At 27.9% G+C, this 18,692-nt stretch overlaps 1 protein-coding gene across 3 annotated transcripts in view; it reads right to left on the reverse strand.

Annotated features, from left to right (window-relative positions):
- LOC117177940 (transmembrane and ubiquitin-like domain-containing protein 1) overlaps window positions 1-4,535 on the reverse strand; it is a 62,037-nt gene extending 57,502 nt beyond the window's left edge. For all 3 annotated transcript variants that reach the window (XR_004467774.1, XM_033369067.1, XM_033369065.1), the window contains exon 1: window positions 4,388-4,535. The gene's annotated coding sequence lies outside the window, so the exon portion shown is untranslated. The remainder of the gene's footprint in view (window positions 1-4,387) is intronic.
- Window positions 4,536-18,692: the final 14,157 nt, after the last annotated feature.

The following is an 18,692-nucleotide window of genomic DNA, read 5'->3' on the forward strand; positions in this document are numbered from 1 at the left end:
TTACCTTCGTTTATGCGTCAATCTAATTCCTCATCTATCTTCCCGTCCCTAGTAAATAAGCTACCAAGGTATACGAACTTATCAACTTGTTCGATTCTCTTACAAAATATTGCATAGTGTTTTCTCACTCTTTCCTTCGATAAAGTTCATTTAATTTATTTTAACTTAAATTTCCGAAATATTATTTGTATTAATTTTTTTTCCTGAGTTTGTTCATTTTAAAAGGAAGATTCTGATGCACTTTTACATATTCGACGATGGATTAAAGCAATAATGCTTGGTGGATTTCATCCATCGCCAAATATGTAAAAATGCATTGGAATCTTCCGATTAAAATGAGCGAGCTCAAGAAACTAAAAAAATGATAAATTACATTTCGAAAACAAAAGTTAAAATAAATGAAATTCAGGCCTCACAGTCCCTCTGTGATAAATATACGGACCAAAGCTTACTTTTTGTAACGTTCATAGGTTACTTTTTCTCGTGTTCAAAGGGTAAAAAAATTCAGGATAAATTCAGAAGATTACAGAGCAACTCAAGTTGCATCCAAAAGAATTCAAATGAATTGGAAAAATGTTAAAAAATCAATAACAAAAAATCCATTGATTTCCGTAAGACTGGAATTAATTTAGAGGGATTTAAGATAAGAGAGAAGAATTCGATGAAATTTATAAAAATTCGAAGTGAAATAATAAAAACAATAAAATGAATTTAAAACAATTAGAAGATTTGAAAAAACTGCACTGAATTCAGTAACTTTGAAATAAGCTTGCAAAAATTGAGAGGAATTCAAATAATTGGATGAAATGCCTAAGAATTCAAAATGAGGTTAATATACTTCATGATCAGTTAAATAAAAACTTTTAAAAATAAAAAAATGCACTGAATTATCTTTGAAACCCTACTAATTTCTAACACAAGAAGTGACTAATGACTGATGACAAAACAATTCAAATTAAATTCAAAAGCATACAAATCAATTGGACACCATTTTTTAAATCGAAAACTTCCATTGAGTACTATAAAATGTAAGTACACTCTGAGAAATTTCAGGGAAATACGAAGAATGGGATAAAATTCATTGAAAAAGCAAGCTGAATTTAAAAAGCAATCAAGTGAATTAAAAACAATTTAAAAATATGGAAAAATTAATGGAACTGTGTAGAATTGAGTGAATATAGAAGAATTCAGAAGAATTAAAAAAAATTTAAGATAAATTAATAAGAACTCAGGGCGATTTCCAAATGAATTGAAAACAAAATATTTTTAAATTTCTTCAAACCTTCGAAAAATATATTAAAATCCATTAGAATTATTTAAACCTTTGGAAAGCTCTTAAAATTGTTAAAAAAAATTAATTCCCTAAAATAATTCGAATCCTTTGATATCTTTTGAAATCTCTTCAAACTTTTTAAAGGCCTGGAAAACGCCTGAGAATCTTTTAACATAACTTTAAGTATTTCAAATCTTTTTAACTTCCACTAAATTACTGAAATCAATAAAAAATTTCTTTGTAATCTTTTGGAATAAACTAAATTATTTAAAATCCTTTAAATTCCTTTGAAATTGTTTAAAGCTCTTGAAAATGCTAAGAAATTTTTAAAAAATACGTTAAAATATTTCAAATCCTTTTATCATTTTGTTAATTGATCCTCAGGATCAATTCAGGATGAATTCCAAATCTTCAAGACTCTACAAAACACCTCATTTCTCATAAACAAGTTCTTTATAATCTACTCTAAAATATTGTAAAATCCCGTGAAATTCTATGATGATATTTTCTGAAATCAAGGAAAATGTATTAACATGCTTTGAGTTTTAGGATCCCTTAAAATCATTTAAATCCTCGGAAGTCTTATAAAATTACGAGAAATCTTTTTTAATGTTTTAAAAACTCATTCGTCCTGTAAAATCGTTTCATATCTTCAGAAACTCTAGAAAATGCTTTGTCTTAAAATATTTAAAAAGCTTTCAAATCACTTCCAATTAATGAGATTATTTTAAAAAATTACTTGGATTCATTCAAAATTCCTTCAAATTACTGAAATCTATCAAAAAAAATTCGCAGACTAATTATAAATACCCTGAAATATTAAAAAAATTCAAGATAATTCAAAAATATGTATAGAAATGAAATGAATAGCGATTACTCCACGAATTAATTTATTGAATGAAAAGTGTCTAATATGATGTTTTTATTTGAAAAAGTGAGTAACAGTGAATGTGTGGCAGCCTTTATTATTTTGTACATTTACTTCTTACAGAAATTCTCTGATTTTTGCTTTTTTCAAAGTGTGTGACTCAAATAGGGTACCCATAGGGACCAAATATTGAAAATAGGTCACTTTAGAGACCTTAAACGAATATAGGTTACAATAGGGGGAGGCCTGTGAGGCCTGGATATTTAAAACATTGTCGAAAAAAAAACCTGTTTTATGGATGTTTCCCTGACAGAATGATCGAAATTCAAATAGTGGTCATTTGAGACAGATTTGTGTAAGATTTAAAAATTTAATTTGTTGATCAAGATTTTCACTATAAACAAACGGATTTTTGTAAAGTATCTATTTTTGTATATCATTCTAAACTCTGTACACTTATAAATATGTAAATAAAGTCGCTGCTGGGTAGAAACGCCGTGCGAAAAAATCTTTCAACTATCTCGACTTTTTTTATTTGAGATTCAGAAGATAAATAATAAGGACATTAAAGTCAACAAACAGCACTCTTCTTCACTGGTTGTTAGAAGCGATTCCATAATTTAAGGCCATTGTATTATTTTAGCTATTACTGAAATATTTGTCAAATTTCTGCAAAATAAAGTATTTAATCCACATTGCCTTCCACCAATGAAAATGAGGTAATTTATCGTTGAAAAATCCATTTGTAGCAAATCATGCAACGACTCCACTATAACTCCTATCGACTTTGCTGCTTGTCTGTAAATGTGTCTGTAATCGGAGTTAATTTTTCGAGAAAAAGAGATAATAATAAATTATATAGTTTGGACATACATGTATAAAAATACCTAAAATCGATAAACGATTTTCAAAAAATTAACTCCGGCAAAAAGCCAGCGACAAAGAACTTTCTTCCCTGCGCAGGTAGTCACAATCAAACTCAAGGATTTAAAATCTCCTAATAAATCATAAACTGTTTTAATTTTTTATTCATTTTTCTATTTTTTCCACTTAATGGTATTGGTTAAATCCAACTTTGAACTTTTTTAATAGGTACGGCACTGACTCAATATATATTTTTACAAGGGGTTTGAGAACGAAAAAAAGAAAACTTGTCGAATATTCGGGGGTTTTCCAGATCCTCAGATAAATAAAATGTTAAAAACTCAAAACTTTTGTTAAGGAAATCATTATTTTCACGGCAAATATTAATTTTTTGAAAGAGAGAAATTAACGGATAGCAGGCGGACAGCATTTCAACTGTTAGAAGTGTTTGCAAATTTATTATGTCGGTCACAATTCTGACATGATAGAAGAATTCTCGACAGATACCAAGTTTTCTTTCTTTCGTTCGCAAATCCGTCGGAAAAAATATATATTGAGTCAGTGCCGTACCTATCACAAAAGAAAATCCAAGTCGGATTTAACCAACACCTTTAAAACTGTTCAATTTTGAGGACTGCGAATTAAAATGTTTAATTTTTGAATGCTTCATTTTAAATTAGTAATCCTATAAAGTTTAACATTGAAATTATTTGCACTAAAAGCAAATGATAAATAAGTGACTTCTGAAAATCCAATTCTTTACAATGAGGCTAAAGAAACTAAAATTTGAAGCGGTAAATTTACAAAATTACTAGCTAGCAGGTTTGAAAAACATTATGGAAACTCATATTTCTACCTAATTCGAAAATCATTAAATTGAAGTTTATTTATACAATATTTTTATTTTATAAGATTAATCTTTGAAGACAATCGTCGTTCCAATTAGAAGATTTTCGAAATGTAACAATTTGAAGCATTGATTCGAATTAAAGATTAGAAACGAAATGTATAGGTAAGGAAATTACTTTTATGAAACAATGGAGTATCCGAATTTCTTTTCCTATTTTAATGGTTCACACTTTAGTATTACACTAAATCAATCAAAAAACTGTTAAGGTCATGTACGTCAACATTAATAATAATGTTGATCATGTTAATAATAATAACAGAAGATAAAACCGTAACAATGTAGCGTGAACGAACAGCTTTGGATCCCGCGATTATTTGACCGTATGTTTATTGGAATATTTTAAATACAAAAGGTATTTTAAAGGGGTTGAAGCAAAGCAAATATTAGGCCTAAAAGACTTGTGCCCGTCTTCAGATTAGAGTGTATATGTTATGAATGTTTAGAATCATGTTTGCAGTCGTATTTCACTCACCTCTATGTTATAAAAAAAGTACTAGTGAACTTGAATAATGCCTCGTGGAAAAAATTATGATATCTTCATGCTTCAAGGGATCAATAATTAACTGAAAGAAAACCGATTGACAGACGCAAGTAAACGAGAATGAATAATGACGTTGTAACGTGATTTTTGCAAGGTCTTTTGATAAAGTGCCACAAATCTATCATTTAAGGTCTGTATATGCTTCTGCGCAAAGCGCCTTTACAGTAATCCAACTTGATGGTGTACTATTTACACCACGCCTATTGACTGGCCGTCGGGCCAGCAGAAAAATCATAAGAGTGAAAGAGACAGAGAGTATTTTTCTTTTAATTTTCCGCTCTCTATCTCTTTTACTCTAATGACTTTTCGGCTGACTGACAAACAGTAAGCAGACGTGTAAATACAGCATTAGCATGTTTAACCATCGACATATAGAAATGGACCGGTAATGCTGTGGGGAGAAAGGTAATGGGCTCTAGAGCGAGAAAAAACATTTGAGATGTAGTTTGGCGCAGCACAAGACCGTGCTTTGTGTCGCGAGTGCCCCAATAATGTCACGTTTATTGCACTTTTCAGAATTGATTTATTTATAATTTATTTAATTATAATTTATGGTCAATGAATATAAAAAATGGTGGCAGCCTGTGTAGTTTGTGGTTGTTTTCAAGACGTTTATATGGGGATATGTTTTTATACGTAAGTAAAGTTATTGAATATAGTAAAATAAAAAATATTACAACAAAAACAAAACCTCAAAATTTGAAGTTTTGTACCTATGCAATACAAATGGTTATTTTTAATGTTATAGAAATATTGTTCAATGTTTTGAAATTTTTTACATTGTTTTTGAACTCACAAAATGATTATTATTGTGGAATTTTCAATACAATTTCAAAAAGAATTGAAGGTTAAAATGTTTTTAAAATAATCTATCCGAAACAGGTTATTTTACATGAATGTTCTTTAAATTTCAATTTATTATAACTTCAGATTTCTAATGTATTGTTTGTCTTTTTTTTTTAATTAACCGTACAGAATATTCAGGCAATACCCGGAGCCACCAATTCACTGGGCAGAGTCCTAAAATAGATGAAGGCAGGTATACATCTCATATGTTTTGTCTCTCTCTAGAGCCCATTTCAGTTCTCTCCAAAGCGTTACCGGTCCATTTCTATATGTCGATGGTTGTAACGGCTTGCGCCGTTTTTAAAACAAAACTCACCGGGCGCTAAGACCCTTTTATCAAACACTCTCAGAACTAGTCAATTCTTTGGCGGGAAGATTCAAATGGCTTCTTAAATGCAAATTGATTATGTGTATGTATGTAACCTGTAAATGTGAAGTAATTATTATTGTTCACGAGTTCTACGAATAATATGGTTTTATTACATCTAAATTAAACCAGTATTCAAATATTATATCTTAGTTTAGCTACAATATACTTTATTTTAGATATTGTTAAGTTCTTTGTTGCCACTTGGTACACTCTTCCCTGAAAATCTTGGTCAAGTGTCTCCAACATTAGTTCATGCGTTCAATGTCATACAATTTTTAGTAATAACTGTTTCATTATTCCGATTTATACCAAATCATTACACTACTTTGTAAGGCAAATTTCTGCCAATTTTCGATTATCGGAATTAGTTAAGTCAAAAATTAAAATAATAATTATTATATTTCAAATTACATTGAAATTATTGAAATATTGTATTCAAAATAACACTTTCAACAAATAACTATTTGAAAAAATATTATTTGGGGTGAAGGTGTTGTAAAAAATTTGGTTGATGGTGGTAGATGGAGGGTCAAGGTGTTATAACTGTTTTACACAAAAATAGTCTTTTGACTTAATAGTTTAAGAAGTGAGACAAATTTTTTATTTCCTAACTGAAAATTCTTTATTAGTTTAAAATTCGTCTTTCTAGTTGAAAAATGCATAATTTCAGTTAAAAATTAATCTCTTTGGTTAAAAAATTTACTTTTTTTTTCAATTCTTTTTTTTTCGGAAATAAATTAATTGTCTGTGTAAAAAAGTAACTTCTCTACTTTTGGTTTAAATTCGAATTTCTTATAGAAAATTAATCTTTATGATTGAAATTTCGTTTCCTTATTTTACAAAGCATCTCTTGGCAGCATCTGCATTGGTTGAAATATAAAATATTACATTTTCTATCTAAAATTCATATTTTCAGGTTAAAAAGTCAACTAATTTGTTGAAAATTTACATGCTGGTTCGAAAATTCAACTCTGGTTAAAAATTTTAATATTTTGTTAAAAATCTTTTCTTTTTGTTTTAAGATATCCACCACTACGTTTTCATTGAGAATTCTTTTTTTTAATGCAACTCTTTTTGGTTAAAGATTAATCTTTTTTGTTTGAAAATTTGCCCATTCAGTTTAAAATTTATATTTGTAGGTTGAAATATTAACTATTTGGTTAAAAGTTAAACTATTCGGTGTCAAATGCAAATCTTTCATTAAAAAGCCAACCAAAAACTAAATAATATGATTATTCTAAAACAACAACAGCTGAATTGAATAAAAAAATTCATTTCAAGAAATTTTTTTAATTTTTAACCAGAGATATATTTTTAACTAAAATAATGAATCTTCTACAAAAAAAATTAATTTGTAAAAGGTCGTTCAACCTTAAAACAATTAGAGAAATGTTCAACAAAAAAGATTAATTCTCAACCAAAGAAAGAGAGAATTTTCAAACAAAATGATGAATCTTCAACCCAAAAAAGATCCATTTTTACTCATTTAGTTTAACATTTAATTAAGTAGTAGAATGCAAACAAAAAATACAAATTTTAAACAAAATAATTGAGTCCTCAACAAAGGAGCTTTAACAAAAGATAATTCACAACTACCAAATTACAGTTGTAGATGTATATATGCATATATATTATCGAGCGCGAAGCTCTAGAAGGAACAAAGAAACCCAAAGAGATGAGTTTTTAACCAAGAAACAATTTTAGTCAAGACATAAAAAAATGCATCTAAGTTGTTGAACATTTTCAACAAAAAAATTTATAAAACTGTTCCCTTATAGTTTAAAAATCAAATAATTGGTTAAAAATTCGTCTTTTTTGTAAAATATTAATCTTATTGGTTAAAAATTAATCTTTTGAACATAGAATTTTTTTATGACGAAAAAATATTGTTCTTAAAATTTATTCTAAAAACAACAAAATTTCCTTCTTGATCGATTCAAAGACTTGAATTGTAGAATCTGCCTAATGGTAAATTGATTCGATCTCCTTTGAAATAATTTTTATAACACTTTTTTTTTTGTTGAAAATTAATTTTTTTTAACCGAAAATTAAACTATGACATTTTTGGTGAAAAAGTAATGTTTTTAATTAAAGTTTAATCTTTTTAGTTAAAAATCTAACTAATTGTTTAAAAATTTATGGATTTTGTTAAAAATTCGTCTTTTTTAGTATAAAATTAATCTTCTTGTTTGAAAATTCTTCTTGCTGATTTAGGATTCCACCATTTTTCTGGCAATTCTTTTTTTTCAACATTAATTTATTGAAGTGAAAATGTAACTTTCCATTTTTGGTTAAAAACCTATTGATATTTTTAATTGCAATCTGTATTGATAGAAAACTCAGCTTTTTTTTCAATTGCACTTCTTTAAGTTGAAAATGATTTTTTTTTTAACTAAAAACTGAACTATTTAATTTTTCGTTGAATATTAAGTTGATAATTGAGGCTTCATCTGTTTCGGTTCAAAACGAACCTTTTTGATTGGGAATTCAACTATTTTCTTCAATATTCTTTTTTTTTATTAATTTCTATAATGATAAAATCTACTTATATGACTTTTGGTTAAAAAATGATATTTTTTTAGATAAAAATCATATATTTCTTTGAAACTTTCTAGATTTTGTAGAAAATTCGTAATTTTTTGTAGAAACGTAATAATATTTGTTGAAAATTAAAATCGACCTTTTTTCGTTAAATATTGAACTATTTGGAAATAAATTTATATGTTTTGATGCAGTATTTAGAAATTCAGAATTTTGTAGAAAATTCTTTATTTTTGGCAGAAAAATGAACTTCTTAATTGAAATTTCATCTTTGTTTCGAGGATTCTATTATTACATGAAAAATTCGTTTTTTGGTGAAAAATTAATTTCTTTAAGAGAAAAGTCGATCATACCATTTTTGATTGAAAAATGATATTTAAAAAAAATTAATGTTTTTTTTTTGTTAAAATTATAATTTTTTTAAACCGTCTTTTTAAACAGGGAAATTAATCTTCGCGGTTGAAAATTGATCTTCTTCACTGAGGGTTCAATTATTATTATTTTTTTAAATTCCTTCATAGTTACTCAAAAATTAATTTATGTAAAATAAAATTGGATTATATCATTTTTGGTAAAGAATTGATATTTGAAATGAAAAATTTATCATTTTTAGTTGAAAATTCAACCCTTCGGTTTGAAAATGCACATATTACGATAAAAATTCGTTATTTCGGTAGGAAATTAGTCTTCTCGTTTGAAAATTCATCTTTGTGATTAAGAACAAAACTATTAAGTTGCACATTCCGTTTTTTTGTTGTTAAAAATTAAATTCTTCAAATGAAAATTTAACTCTCTCACTTTTGTTAAAAAATTGAAATTTTGAATTACAAATTGATATTTTTGGGTTGAAAAATCAATAATTAGTTTCAAACATCGTCTTTTTTTATATAAAATTAATCTTCTTGGTTGAAAATTCATCTGTTTGTTTGAAACTTCAACTATGTATTAATGCCTTTAAGGAAAATTTTTATTATACCATTGTTGGTTAAAAACTAATCGTCTTTTGTAGAGAATTAATTTTATGGGTACAAAATTAATCTGTTTTATATTATTTTTAACATAGATGTCCAAATTCGACTTTTTATTGTTTTATATGGAAAAAAACGTCTTGCATAATTGACTATAAAATAAATGTTATCGCTGAGAGATTCTTCTAAAATAATGTATAGAACCTGCTTGATTTTAAGTGAATTCTATCTTATTCTAAATACTTTTTCTAATATTGTTCTTGGATTGAAAATTAATTTACTTGAAAACAATTGACATCTGTATAAGGTTTCTTACAATTTATAATAATAAATTTCGTACAAACAGATCATCTGATAAATTAAAAACAGGAATAAAGTAATAAAAAATTTAATATAACTACATATACGTTACTGGAAAAATCATTTGTAAACAACTTTTTCGATTGAAAATGGTTTCATTAAATAAAAAATTGATGACAAAACTTTTTCGAATACATTGGTATTGTTTTCTCATTAATTGCACTTCTTTAATATAAAATAATGTTTTAAGATTACTGGAAGATTTATCAATCTGTAGAAATTTCATTTTTTGGATTGAATATTAAGTTTTATAAACTAAAAACTGCATTATTCTATTTTTGTTTAAAACTTGATATTTTTTATTGAACCTTGATCTTTTTTAGTTAAAAGTAGAATTATTTGTTTGAAAATTTATATATTTTGTTGAAAATTTGTGTTTTTTGTTAGAAATATAAAACTAATTCCTTGAAAATTCATCTTTTTAATTGAGAATTTAACTATTTTGTCGAAAGTTCCTTTAAAGTTAGTCCAAAATTAATTTATGTAAGATAAAATTGCATTATATCATTTTTGGTAGAGAATTGATATTTGAAGTTAAAAATTGATCTTTTGTAGTTGAAAATTCAACCCTTTGGTTTGAAAATGCACATATTTAGATGAAAATTTGTTATTTCGGTAAGAAATTAGTCTTTTCGTTTAAAAATTCATCTTTGTGATTGAGAACAAAACTATTAAGTTGCACATTCCCCTTTTCTTTTTGTAAAAATTAAATTCTCTGACTGAAAATTTAGCTATCCCGTTTTTGGTGGAACACTGAAATTTTGAATTAAAAATGGATATTTTTGGGTGGAAAATTCAATTATTCGTTTCAAACATCGTCTTTTTATATAAAATTAATCTTCTTGGTTGAAAATACATTTGTTTGCTTGCAAGTTCAACTATATACGTATCATCAAATGCATCTATTTTAGTAAAATTTCAATTAACTTGTTGAAATTTAATTGTTTGTTGTTAAATATTAATTCTTTCAACTAAAAAGGAATTATCCTATTTCTGGTTTTATATATATTTATATTTTTAATTAAAAATTTATCTTTTTTAGTTGAAAACTCCACTATTTGTTTGAAAACTGATCTTTTTGATTAGGGTTCAAATATTTTATTAAAAATTGCTTAAAAATTCAACTGCAAAATTTCAGGATGAAAAATTATATTTTTAATTAAAAATTAATTTTTTCATTTGAAAATTCGTTTCTCTGGTAGAAAATTATTTTTCTTTGTTAAAATTTTATCTTGTTCATTTAAGATTGAACTATTTTCTTGAATTTTTTTTGTTAAAAATTAATGTCTAAGGAAAATTTTAATCATTTCATTCTTGGTCGAAAACTAATCGTTTTTTTTGTAGAACCTGCCTGATTTTAAATGAATTCTATTTTATTTTAAATACTTTTGATAATATTGTTTTTGCACTGAAAATTAATTAAGTTGAAAATTCTATTATTTGTTTAAAATAATTGTTTAAAATAGAAAATTAATCTTTTTGTTTGAAATATTATCTTTTTTGTTAAAACTTTTACTATTTGGTGTCAAGTTCATCTCTTTTGGTTAAAATTTGAAATAATCTGTAAAAAATTTCATTTTTTTGATCGAATATTAACTTTAATAAACTATAAACTGAATTATTCTATCTTTGTTTAAAATTTGATATTTTTTTGTTGAAACTTCATATTTTTGGTTAAAAATTATTTTATGGGTGATAAATTAATCTGTTTTTTTTTATTATTTTTAACATAGATGCCCAAATTCGACTTTTTTTGTCTCAGATCGGAAAAAAAACGTCTTGCGTAATTTACTATAAAAAAATTTTAATCGCTGAGAGATCCTGCTAAATGATGTGTAGAACCTGCCTGGTTATAAGTAAATTCTATTCTATTGTTAATTCTTTTTATAACATTGTTCTTGCATTGAAAATTAATTTAGTTGATAATTCTATTATTTGTTTTTAGAAAATTTTGTTTGATTAAAATTTAATCGTTGTGATTAAAAATTCATATTTTTTGTCAAAACTTTTACTATTTGGTGTAAAGTTCATCTGTTTTAAATAAAATTTTTAATAAACTGTAGAAAATTTCATTTTTTAGATTGACTATTAACTTCTATAAACTAAAAACTGAAATATTCTATTTTTGTTTAAAATTTGATATTTTTAATTGAAACTTCATCTTTTTTGTTAAAAATTATTTTATGGTTAAAGAATTAATCTGTTGTTTATTATTCTTAACATAGATGTCCAAATTATATTTTTTTTGTCTTATATCAGAAAAAACGTCTTGCATAATTTACTATAAAAAAATGTTAATCACTGAAAGATTCTGCTATATAATGTGTAGAATCTGCTTGAATTTAAGTGAATTCTATCTTATTTTGAATACTTTATATATTATTGTACTTGGATTGAAAAATAATTTAGTTGAAAATTCTATTATTGGTTAAAACAGATTTTTTTAAATAGAAAATTAATCTTTGTGATTGAAATTTCATCTTTTTTGTTAAAACTTTTACTATTTGCTGTCAAATTTGCCTGTTTTGGTTAAAATTTTAAATAACCTGTAGAAAATTTCATTTTTTTATTTAATATTAAGTTTTATATACTAAAAACTGAATTATTCTATTTTTATTTAAAATTTGATATTTTTTATTGAAACTTGATTTTTTTAGTTAAAAATAGAATTATTTGTTTGGAAATTCCCGTATTTTCTTGAAAATTTGTGTTTTTTGTTAGAAATATAAATATTAAGACCCGATATATCCATAAACCTGAACATGATTCATTCAATCCCACATTTCTTAAACCATATATTGTTTAAAAGCACATAAAACATTGGAAGCCTATACATTTTATACAGCTGTTTTGTTGTAAAGGTCAAGTGCAAGGAGTTTAATGGTACTTTTCTGATATTGAGTAAAGTTAGTGTAACATTGGTGTATTTTTGCTTATAAGTTGATGTTTTAGTTATTATTTGCATTCAATATAAGCATTAAGTATTATTCCAGTGATGCATGGAATTTGTTATAAAATTTCATTGCTGATAAAAAATGCGGTAGCAACTTATTGAGATTTTGATGTTAATATTACATTTTGCAATTCAAGAGAAAACTGCTCGCAGTAAACAAACTTATCAAAAAGACGTAAGATGAAAACATAAAAAGCTATGTTTTATTTTAATCCTGATTAAAATAGTTTCTGTTTCTTCACCAAACATTTTATAAATTTGAATAAAATCTTTGTGTAATTTGTAAGAAAAATTTCAGTAAAAGCTTAACTACCTTAAAGTTTTTGTAGTACATTTATAGCGAAAATTATTTGATAGATTTTTCTAGATATATACGGAAGATTTACACTAAAGTGGCCAAAATTATCTAATTGTGCGACCAGCAGTTCGCTTTTATATTGTAAAATTAATTCCTAACCTCAACATTTCAAAAGTTGTTATCGCATTTTCCACCAGCAATGAACTTTAATAACCAATTCCATGCTTCATAGATATATTACTTAATTTTAATGTTTATATTAATAAAAAATAATAGATTTAACATTAACTTATAATTAAAAATATACTAACCCTACGGATAGAAATCTGAGAGTATATGCTAAAGATTCTTAAGGCTTTGAGAAGCTCGGAGAAATTCTCCGCAGGCACTCAGGTAGATATATTTAATGGTCCAGATAGCTCGTCCGAATACTTTGAAGGCTTTAAAATGTTCTTTCCGAACTTGAAATAAAAATACGATCATAAATAACAAGCAGAGAGGCTTAAATTGAAATAAGAATTCGATCATAAATAACAAGCAGATGCCCTGTATTGCGATTGCAGTGGTACGGGTGGAAAGGTGGTGGTAAATGAGAAGCGTTTATTAGTATTATCGACCTCGAAATTTGATTCGATTATTATTCCCAACAGTGATCCAAAAATACTTGCGCATGCTTGAACTGTGCGTCGCTCATTGACTCTAGTTCGCGTATGTATTTAAAAATCAAGTACAGACGCGCACCGTAGTAAATGAACGTCATTTAAATCCAAGCAAGCGCAGATCAAGCCAGCTCCGTTGGGATCATTTAACTTCAAGAAAACGCGTGTAACATTCCATTACTGTCTAACTCACGGTGACTGACGAGTGTCCCTTTCGCACGCGTGTAGCTATTAAAGAACGAGCAATCGTGACAATTTTTTCAATATTTTTCAACTCTGTCTAATCCATTCACAACTCGTGTCTCACACATATAGCAATGAAAATCGAGTAGTGTGACAATCGAAATCGACAATATCGTTTAGAGATTTCATATTAAGGATATGTATACGTAGTTCATGTCGTTCCAATACAAACGTTTTATTTATTAATTTAGAGTGATTGAAAAGTCTGGAAGGTAAGTAATATAATCATTTATCAATTTTATATTTTACTTTGTAATGTATGGATAATTATATACAAAATTTCTCAATACTTGATAGAAGCTATAACTTTTAAGAAGAAAACATTTAGTAATAGTTTTCAAACACTCTCCATAAAATTTCAACTATACTAAAGACCTATAACACATATCTTCTCAAAACAATCCTTTTGGTATTCGCCCAAATATTCTACATCATTTTCTTGCTGAAAACTCTTTTCACATGGTTCACTAATGGTCACAACATTCCCTAGAATGGGCAAATTTTCTATGTCAATATTTTAGAAGCAGTTATGATCATACGCTTGATGTACGTTGGGTATTTGCTGCGTGCAAATTTCGAATTACAGATTTTGCAAAACCTGGCTTATAAAAAATATAAATATCAGTTATTTATTTCTTATTGTTATTAACATTGTATGAATTAGACTTACTCCATCGTATTCGTAATTCATAGCAAACGTGTAGCCTGCATAAAAACAAGTTTTTTTTTATTGGATATTGATAGAATACTCTTACTATTATTTAGATTTAAGAAATTCTATTATATTTGTACTATTATTATGTACAATCATTTTTTTAAAGTGGGCAAAACGATATATCTTTGAAGTGTACGTAAACTTTAGAGGTCTGATTTGAGGTTATATGCTTATTGCATTGGCAATGTTTCTTTATAAATTTGTATATGAGTATTCATGCGTTACAATGTACAGTACAATATTAATGAATGTTAATATTATTTACCTTCCGGGCTTTTCAATTGCACTAAATTTAGGGCATGTGATACTTAGAAAATGGTCGATTTTACCAGTTTTTGGTTCCCCCGGCTTTTTTTCTAGAATAATAAATATTTTGTCTTTAAAATTTGGGAAATGATAGCGTACATGCTAACGGACGTCCCCACACACTTTTTTGTAGGTTAATTAAAAAATGTTTTAATGTAGCAAAATGTAATTAATTTGCATAGCGCTTTGGAAATAGTATCGATTTTTTCAGTGTTAGATTCCCCCGGCATTTTTCCTATGATAAGAAATATTTTGCCTTCAAAATATTGGAAATGACGGCGAACATTCTAATGGACATCCCCGCACACTTTTTTTGTGTTTTTTTATCAAAATTTTTTTATATTGCTAACAACGTGTGTGTATATTTCGAGGTTATGTGTGTTACAATTCACCCGAGCGTTACTTCCAAACTACACAATATTTTTGGCCGAAAACTTTGGACTTACAAATAAACATACTAACTAATCTCCCGGAACTAACTTTGCTTGAATACAATCAAAAAAGTTTATTTCATAAATAATTTCCAGATTATCGAAAAGGCAGAGATGAAAAACGACGTAACCTCAAAATAATGCATATGCATAAAATTATCCCTCAAAAAAGAGTCTGGGGACGTCCGTTATGATATTTTATAGCATCTCCGAATTCAGTTTTTAAAATGTTTCACTTTTGTGGAAAAATAGCCGGGGAAACTGTACGTATCACATGGCATTAATAAATAAAACACTTGTATTGGAACGACTTTAACTAGGTCCCCGAACTTCTCAAACCGAATTGGCGATTACGTCTGCTATGTATATACAATATATAGCAATGCCAATTATTAATTATTTTGTAAATAATTTGTTGTTAATAATAAATACAAATTTATTCCAGATACTTTGCTTTTATCATTGCAAATAATGATATAATCTTTTTTAATTAATTTTTACATTTAAAACTTCCCACCATTAGGAACATTTTCCGACTTCGGAAAATCAAGGTGTGAACGGATTTATAGTTTGCTGGCTGTTGATTGACCAACCAACTGGAGGTGTAAAAGAGCCTTAAAAGCTAAAAGTAGGGATAAATCCCGCCCAAAACGCGATTATAAATATAGATGCAGAGCTCAGAAAAGTCAGTTATAGTTACAAGTTTCAGCCTGATTATACGTGAATTGGCGGATACTTATCATTTCGGCGTGCTCGTTAAAACCTTGAACCTGCGACTCTTAGACTTTTTAGTTATGTTTTGATTATACGGAATTAGAAGAATTTAAATAAATTTAAAGGCATTGCGACCTATCGATTTCGCGTTCGTGCACTACGCGACTATAGTGTTCGGATGTGCTTCGATATTAAATGTTAAACTTGCTTTTGTGTGTGTGTGTGTGTGTATGTGTGTGGAACAAAACTAATAAAAGAATTGTTTATTAGTTACAAACAGCTCTTATTTGTTTAGAAACAAATAAGATGGACAAAGTCAAGTCCTGACTCCGAATTGTTCGAGCTTACGGAAGTGTTTTCCGAATCTCAATACCAACCTTTTAAAATCTGCCGCATCTACCACTAACTGCAATAAACGAATGTTGTTGTTTATTCTAGAATTCAAATAGAGAATATATCATCCATAAACAATTGAATTACTATGAGATTTTAATAAACATTCAAGTTTAATTTATAAGCTAAAATCTGTGTACTGAGTGAATTATTTTATTTCAAACCTGACCTATATTTCGCAGCTAGCGGTTTCAACCATTCAACAACAGGTAACGGACCTAAATCTCAACAAATCAGCGCAGAGAATGACAGGAACAGATTCGATTGCAGAGTTTGGCCCGTGACGTACGGCTGAAGCCTACTTAGTGAATGCATGCGCCATCTAGCGGCTTTAAGCATACATGCTCAAGTCAAATATGAACTTACGTTACGGGTAATATTTAAAAATTCTAAAAGCGCTAAATTGAAATTAAATCTTGAGAATCAGAACCGATAAGAAAATAAAAGCCGAATATTCAAATCAAGCCGATCGCGTAGGACTGGAAATGAAACGCGAAATCCTAAAAATACAAAATAACGGTATGAAAATAGTAAAATGAAAACACAATGAATAAATTAAACAAATAGAACACAAATTGGGAAAGAAAGCAAAAGAGGATCCCATAATCATAAATCTTTATGTTCGCAAGGATACTTTATGCATACATAAAAAAAAAAACCTTTTACCAAAATTTAGAAAAGGCATTAAAATCACAATTCCACGAAATAAATTTCCAGATATTTGAAAACCTAGAGGCCAAATTCCCAAAATGGTAAATTGCCCCTTTCCTTTTTTTTTTTGATCTCTTTAAGTAAACACTTAAAGAAATCTAAATCGCAGGACTCTGAAGATATTAAGATACAAACACATAAAGTTGAAAAGACCATTTTCCCAAGACCCTAAGCTACAAAACGTAACTTAAACCCCTTTTTTATGGCGTATTTAATGAAGGCCCCAGGCCCTTTCTCATAAATCGAAGAAACAAAAAAAGGTACTATTGTCTACAAAACACATGTAGTCAACAGGAGAAAATCGAGTCACCAGATAACTGACCCCAGTGTTCATATTTCAATATTTATGATTTAGGTAACGTCTCCACTGACGTTCCAACTAATCGACATCTCAAAGCCAAACGTCAAGCCAAAATTGAGCTGCCCAATTGCCCTTTAAAATTCACTTGACAAGGGTAGGTCCAAATAAGATTTTTATTATTTTAAATATTATTTATCTAAATAAGATTTTTATCCAAATAAGATTTTTTATTGGCTTAGTTCTGTACTAAATTCAATTTTAGAATCCATGATAGGCTAACCGAATTTTTCATAAGCGTGGCCTAGCCATATAAAACCAGCTCCGCACCGTTTTTCGTTAGATCTAGATTTTTCTCGGACAAAAAATCGATTTCTGACCTCCGCAAAAACCATCTTGAGTTTAACTCGCATTCTTATTTTTAAAATTATTATTGTGATCTTTCAAAACTAAATATCGAGAGTATACAAAAAACAATATTAATATAATAAACCTAATTTCGGTTCATCGTTTAAACATTGTGAGTGTGTAACTCAAAATATGGAGAACATTTGAAATTGTGACTCATCGAAATTTAATTCATTGTAACCTAACCTTTGCAAGCGAAATAAACCAGTCTTCCAAAAAGTGAAATTAACAAGTGTTTTATTTGTGTGAATCCTTTTTTCTTTGTATTTACTTCCAGGGCGACAAATTGTGTTCTACGACAGCAACGAACTCGAATAGTGAACAGTATCGAAAACTAATTAACAACATTTTAAATTTACCGCGATATAGATAACATTAAATTCTTCCTTATCGACTATCAAAATTAAAATATAAATTGTCGACATCCGAGTTGGACGTCACAAATTTTGATGGCAGCGATGTTGGATATTGCTGTTCCTGGAAATAAAATAAGAAAATTAATTTCTTCAACTTGGCGAAGAAATTTTATTAATTTAATTCGGAAATTTGCGCTAAACAACAATTCTCCGAAAACATCTCAACGCCTCTGAGAGACGGGTGCTTCCGCTGCTCGTCCGCTCCTGCGGAAACCAAAGAGGCGCAACACCCTCAGCCAGGCACGCAGCTAGAATATTAGGAACCTGGGCAAAAAGAATGAGTATCTTTCTGCAATAAATATATGCTAAAAGAAAGATAAAATAAATAATCAAGGTCTGAATACAAGCTCGAATGTAACTTACGTGATCGCGTGTCAGGATTCATTATTCATCAGCTAAGAAATTCGTCCTACTCAACAAGTCTACAACTATTTATAAACAGGTTAATTTACAAGTAACGAGTAGATGGCGAACAATCGATTCCATCTGTCGGTCAGAATAGTGTAAATATCGATTCCTGAATTCCGATTCAGAAACCTAGAACTCAAAATTTTGAAATGCTCCCTTTCCAGCCCGGAGAATATATTGTTTTGCACCCTAATTTTT

Source organism: Belonocnema kinseyi, chromosome 8 (assembly GCF_010883055.1).
Source record: "Belonocnema kinseyi isolate 2016_QV_RU_SX_M_011 chromosome 8, B_treatae_v1, whole genome shotgun sequence".
NCBI lineage: Eukaryota > Metazoa > Arthropoda > Insecta > Hymenoptera > Cynipidae > Belonocnema > Belonocnema kinseyi.